Source organism: Mizuhopecten yessoensis, unplaced genomic scaffold, assembly GCF_002113885.1.
Source record: "Mizuhopecten yessoensis strain PY_sf001 unplaced genomic scaffold, ASM211388v2 scaffold2137, whole genome shotgun sequence".
Classification (NCBI taxonomy): domain Eukaryota; kingdom Metazoa; phylum Mollusca; class Bivalvia; order Pectinida; family Pectinidae; genus Mizuhopecten; species Mizuhopecten yessoensis.
In genome coordinates this window covers 469,271-475,452 of record NW_018404396.1, presented here as the reverse complement: position 1 = coordinate 475,452, position 6,182 = coordinate 469,271, and positions in this window count along the sequence as shown.

Genomic DNA, 6,182 nt, shown 5'->3' with positions numbered 1-6,182 from the left:
CTGGGATGAAGGATTACCAAGTTAGTTCAAATGAATGACCTTGACCAACTTTCAAAGGTCAAAGGGGTCAAATGTCATAAAATCTTCAAACGACTTCTTCTCAATAACCAAAAGGCCCAGGGTACTGATATTGGGCCTGTAGCATGCTGGGATGAAGGGCTACCAAGTTTGTTTAAATGAATGACATTGACCCACTTTCAAGGTCACTGGGGTCAGATGTCTTAAAATCTTCAAACAACTTCTTCTCAATAACCAAAAGGCCCAGGGTACTGATATTGGGCCTGTAGCATGCTGGGATGAAGGACTATCAAGTTTGTTCAACTGAATGACCTTGACCAACTTTCAAGGTCACAGGGGTCAAATGTCGTAAAATCTTCAAGCGACTTCTTTTCAATAAGCAAAAGGGCCAGGGTACTGAAATTGGGCCTGTAGCATGCTGGGATGAAGGATTACCATGTTAGTTCAAATGAATGACCTTGATCCACTTTCAACCTAATGTCCTTGTTCGACAATCAAGGTCAGAGGCGTCATATGTTTAAATCTTTTAATAGGTTCTTATGAAATCTTAAGATTACAAGTGTTAGATTAATAACAGGTGAGCGATGCAGGCCCATTTTTCTTTACCATAGTGCATTATTTGAGTTACTTCTCCTTGTACATGACATGTTTGTTATATTCGTGAACTTCATGCACTGAATTATATATATTGGACTTGAGGATTTGAATATTTTCTTAGTTTTGAACTCTGATTTGAGCAATTTTAGGGTGCTTTGTTTAAAATAGTCTTGATAAGTTAAACAGTTTTGGTTACTGAGAAACTCTACGACCAAAGTAAGGGAAAATGTGGAGTTAACTCCTATGTTAAGGTTAAGCGATTCAGGTTCAATGTACAGGTATGTCTGACTGGCCTTAGAGATCCCTTTCCTTTGTCAATTCAGTTTGGCACCAGAGTACCCCTGCAGACTCCCAAACCCTCCAGTCCTTTAGACACCAGAGAGCTCTTTGGAAATTCACTTGGTTTTTAGCTCACCTGGTACGGTGAGCTTATGCCGTGGCGCGGCGTCCGTCGTCCGTCGTCAATATTTTACTTTAAACGACTTCTTCTTAATAACCGAAAGGCCTAGGGTGTCGATATTTGGCCAGAAGCAAACTGTGATGAAGGGCTACACAGTTTGTTAAAATAAATGACCTTCACCCATTTTCAAGGTCACAGTTGTCAAATATGTTTTTTTTTTTAAACATCTTTCTCTCGATAACCAAACTCCCCAGGGAGATGATATTTGGCCAGTAGCATGCTGTGGGTGAAGGGCTACAAAGTTTGTTCAAATGAATTACCTTCAATTATATTCAAGGTCACATGGGTCAATTGTCTTAAAAAAACATTTAAACAACTTCTTCTCAATAACCAAAATGCCCAGGGTGATGATTCTTGGCCAGGAGCATGCTGGGTAAAGGGCTATCAAGTTTGTTCAAATGATGACCTTTACACATATTCAAGGTCACAGGGGTCAAATATGTGAAAAACTTTAAACAACTTCTTCTGAATAACCAAAATGCCCAGGGTGATGATACTTGGCCAGGAGCATGCTGGGTAAAGGGCTATCAAGTTTGTTCAAATGAATGACCTTCACCTATATTCAAGGTCACAGGGGTCAAATATGTGAAAAACATTAAACATCTTCTTCTGAATAACCAAAAGGCTCAGGATGTTGATATTTAGTCAGTAGCATGCTGGGATCAAGGACTACTATGTTTGTTAAAGTGAATGACTTTGACTTATATTCAAGGTCACAGGAGTCAAATTTGTTTAAAATATTTAAACGACCTCTTCTGAATAACCATGGGTCCCAGGATGTTGATACTTTGCAAACTGCATCCTGAGATGAAAGGCTATACAAATTTTCAACATAATGACTTTCTTCGACTTCCAATCACATGGGTGGAATGTTTAAAAAAAATGGGTCTTTTCAATGAATTTTAATCATAAATACTGATATTTTGCCTATAGCTTTATTTTAGATCACTTTTAAGGTTACAAGTGTGAGATTTATACCAGGTGAGCGATGCAGGCCCATTGGGCCTCCTGTTTAAATTACATCATCAAAATTCAGAAAAGTATTCCCAAATATTTACAAACATTATGAGAGAAAACATTCTTTCAAATCCCAGGTAAAGTCAGAATGAGTATCACTTCAAGCGGGACTCAGTAATGTTTGAGTAAAGGAAAGAAAGAGAAATTCAGCAATAAAATGTCTGGAAAGAAAAGTCTTGTGTTGACTCTGATTTTACGGTCATTAATGATAACCCAATCAGGTAGAGTAGTGCTTTTCCCCACAGTGGTTTGTTTAATAAACAAGAGGCCCATGGGTCTTAACGGTCCCCTGATATATTTATACAGAGAGTTGATGTTGTTGTTAACACGAACAGAAATATTATTCAAAGTGACAAAAAACAATAAAACCACCTTATTCAATATCTAGTATACACATTTAAGACTAAAAAGTATTTGAAACTAGCACCTCTGATTCTAAACAAGGAAAATGAAGAAATTTTAGCGCACTGACTCCTTTGGGCCCCACCCTATAGGGGGTAGGGCTGGCTCAAAATGTTCAAAGTAACAAACTGTCAACTCAGGGTTATAATTCCAATCAAGTTATTAACATGTAATATTCAAAATATCATTTACCATTATAAACCAAAATAAATCCCCCCTCCTTCCCCAGGGGGTAAACGTGAGACCCTAGGGTCATAAACATTAAGTCCCTTCCATCTATGAAGAGTGTTTGATTCTACCGTATCTGGGTCTTTGAGAAGAAGATTTTTGAAATTTCAGTCAATTCAACCCTTTTTGGCCCCACCCATCAGCTCCGGGGGTCAGTCAGAACTGATATGTGCATACCATCAAACTGCTATCCAATACTGATAATGCTAACCCAAATTGAATTACTTCAAATGGAAAGTAAACATATGTTGGTCCAAAATGTGATTTCCCTATATAAACTATAGTAAAGTTTACCCCCTCCCTAGGGGTAAACATGAGACCCCAGGGTCATGAAATTCACAATTTTGGTAAAGCACCTTAATACCATTCCATCTTTGAAGAGTATTTGATTCTACCATATCTTGGTATTGAGAAGAAGATTTTTGAAGTTTTAGTCAATTAGACCCTTTTTGGCCCTGCCCCTCAGACTCCTGGGTGCTGGGTACCAAATCGGCCACTATTTTTGTTGACCTTTGGCCATGGCAGGTTTCTGCAAAATTTCATTGAAATTGGCTCAGGGGTTTTGGAGAAGAAGTCGAAAATGGACGGACGACGGACGACCCCGGACAAAAGGCGATCGCAATAGGTTACTTGACACTTTGTCTCAGGTGACCTAAAAATGTGCCAAATTAAAAGTTAAATAATGTAAAAGATTAAGGTACATCAAATGACCATAGAGAATGTCAATCCTTGGGTGTAACTCAAAGTGATCCATAGAACTAACCATCAATGATGTTCACTGTATTCTGAAACTGTCATAATCCGTCGCATATGTTTATACTCATTGTATAGTTTCAACCATCTCTCTATATGAACGTAGAACTAGAATTAGAAACATCTCACTTTTAGGAATATATACACATGTAATAACATTATCAAGCTTGAATAATGTAATCTATAGAGGCTTCTTCATTTTGGTTCGGTTTCTTGAAACATCTGAACATTTCCCCCACTATTATTCTGATGTAATCTAAAGCATGTTTGTAACACCAAGACCTGGTACTACCATGATGTTATAGGGTCACATCCATGTAACAGGTTAGTTAACTTTCCAGTCAGTGAATGAAAGTGCCCTCTTGGTTATCCTAATACATTTAAAAGCCGAGGAATATGTTGTTAAATGATAAGGACATTAAACTGCAGTACAATTTCCCTGACTATTTCTGGTAGGGCGGTGCATCCTATTTTATCACATGCTGTGAAGCCTGTTAGTGTGAATTTTAGATGGGGATGGAAGTGTTGGAGATTGAATTAGTGCTGGTCCCCACTAGTAGGATTGAAGCACATGTTAAGGTTGCGTTTGTTTACTTATAAAGCCTAGGCCTACTATTATTATGTTATATGTGAATACAGTGCTGTAGGTTACATGTGTACATATTAAACTATGCCTTTATTATGGCTTCCTCTCTCTGTGTTTGTTACTCTTTGTTGATAAAAACAGGAACCTGGTGTTAGTAGCTTTCTTACATCGATGAGTCCTACATCAAGTTTTCAACCAGAAAAATATTCTTATATATTCATATGCAATGTAAATGTTTCCGCGATTCACATGTTAATGTTAATTTCAAATTACTATTGATTACATATCTTCAAGGTGAAAAATGTGTTAACTTGTCATTAATAGTCTCGGCTATATGACTACCATAACAATGCGTGTTAACAGACGAAAATAAACACAATCGTTCATCTGGAAATGCTCTTCACGTAGCTAATGTCATCCTGGTCTGTGACCCTTTAACCGCACAATCTTAGGATACCTCATTATAAACCAGTGGATAGTTGTCCTACATTGAAAAGTTCGAAGTAGAAAAATACACCACCACCAAGAGTGGAAATATTTTTTCTCGATGGTTTGGCATTTTTGAACCCAAAACAAAAGATTTCCTTCTCAATCTATGAAATAGTTATCTTGCCAAGTTTAAACGTCCCAAATCAAAAGATGTTCAACTTTAGAGTCAAGAATTCTTTCCCCCAACATGATCAATAGGTGCTCTCCTCACAATCGGTAGTCATCCTGTGATGTTTGAGGTTCAAGGTGGAGAGTCCAGGAATATTCGATCCTACATTTTATGAGTGCCATTCCGACTTATGGGTAGTCATCCTGTATATTTTTCAGGTACTAGGTGGAAAGATGCTTCGATTAGAGCCAAGAAATGATGGTTACACCAGTTCACAGTGATGTTGACCTCAGGCTTTTCTCTCTAAAACCAGAGCGATTGTTTTTCTCCATACTTATCTTTTTGAAGTGTCAAGGACTTGTATGAAAATATGTCAGAATAAAGATAAATGTGACCCATGAAATTTGACTCCAAAGTCCGGAATAGTGAATAATCATCAGTTAAGTTTTAATGTCCAAAGTGAAAAAATGCTATTAGTCACGAAACGATTTTCGCATATTGCCATTGACTTTTTATCGCATTGAAAATTAATGAAACTGAAAAAAAGAGCACAAGCTTCTGTCCGGGAAATGATTTATCTAGATTCTAGGTACAGACGGACGCACAGAAAGTTTGCTTCTGGTACGATACCAAACTTCATTGGAAGGGTAATAAACTACAAAAGGATCAAATGTAGATAGACTTGTTGGAATCCACACTGATATTCTTTACTGCACTTCAATCTAGAAATAAGTTGTAACACTAGTACCCTGTAATTGGACTATACTTTAAAAGTGTTAAAACAACAATAACTATGTAAGTTGTATGCACATACATGTTGTTGCTATCATAGCATACTGTGTTATTTTTTGCCAATATTTTTAATATATCTTTGACTTTAGTCTAATTTTACGTTTTGCAATTTCATAGATATCAATATTTAATAAATCATAGATAGTAAATAAATTATGTGGATTCTGGTAACCTGTGAATATTTGAAAGAACAACCTGGAATATTGTGCCCCATTTGTACTCCCGAGTTTAACACTAAGATTGTTTTATCTCGAAGACACAATAACTCAGGACTTGTGTGTGTTATACCATGGCACTGTGCAAATTGTGGCCCGAAATTATCACTGAATCTGTTTACGTCTCCTAGATATTACTCAGGAATTTGGTGTGTTATGCTTGGTTCTGTGCTAGCTGTGACCACAGGCATAACACCCAATTATTTATGAGATTTAGCCCTTCAGTTTATCACAAAGGTCACTATATCTCAGGATATGGATTCATTTTTAGTGCTAGTTTTTTCTTTACCATAGTGCATTATTTGAGTTACTTCTCCTTGTACATGACATGTTTGTTATATTCGTGAGCTGCATGCCCTGGATCAGTCGAAGAAGAAGTCGAAAATGTAAATTGTTTACGGACGGACGCCAGACGACGCCGGACAAAAGGCGATCGCAATAGGTCACTTGACACTTTGTCTCAGGTGACCTAAAAATGTGCCAAATTAAAAGTTAAATAATATAAAAGATTAAAGT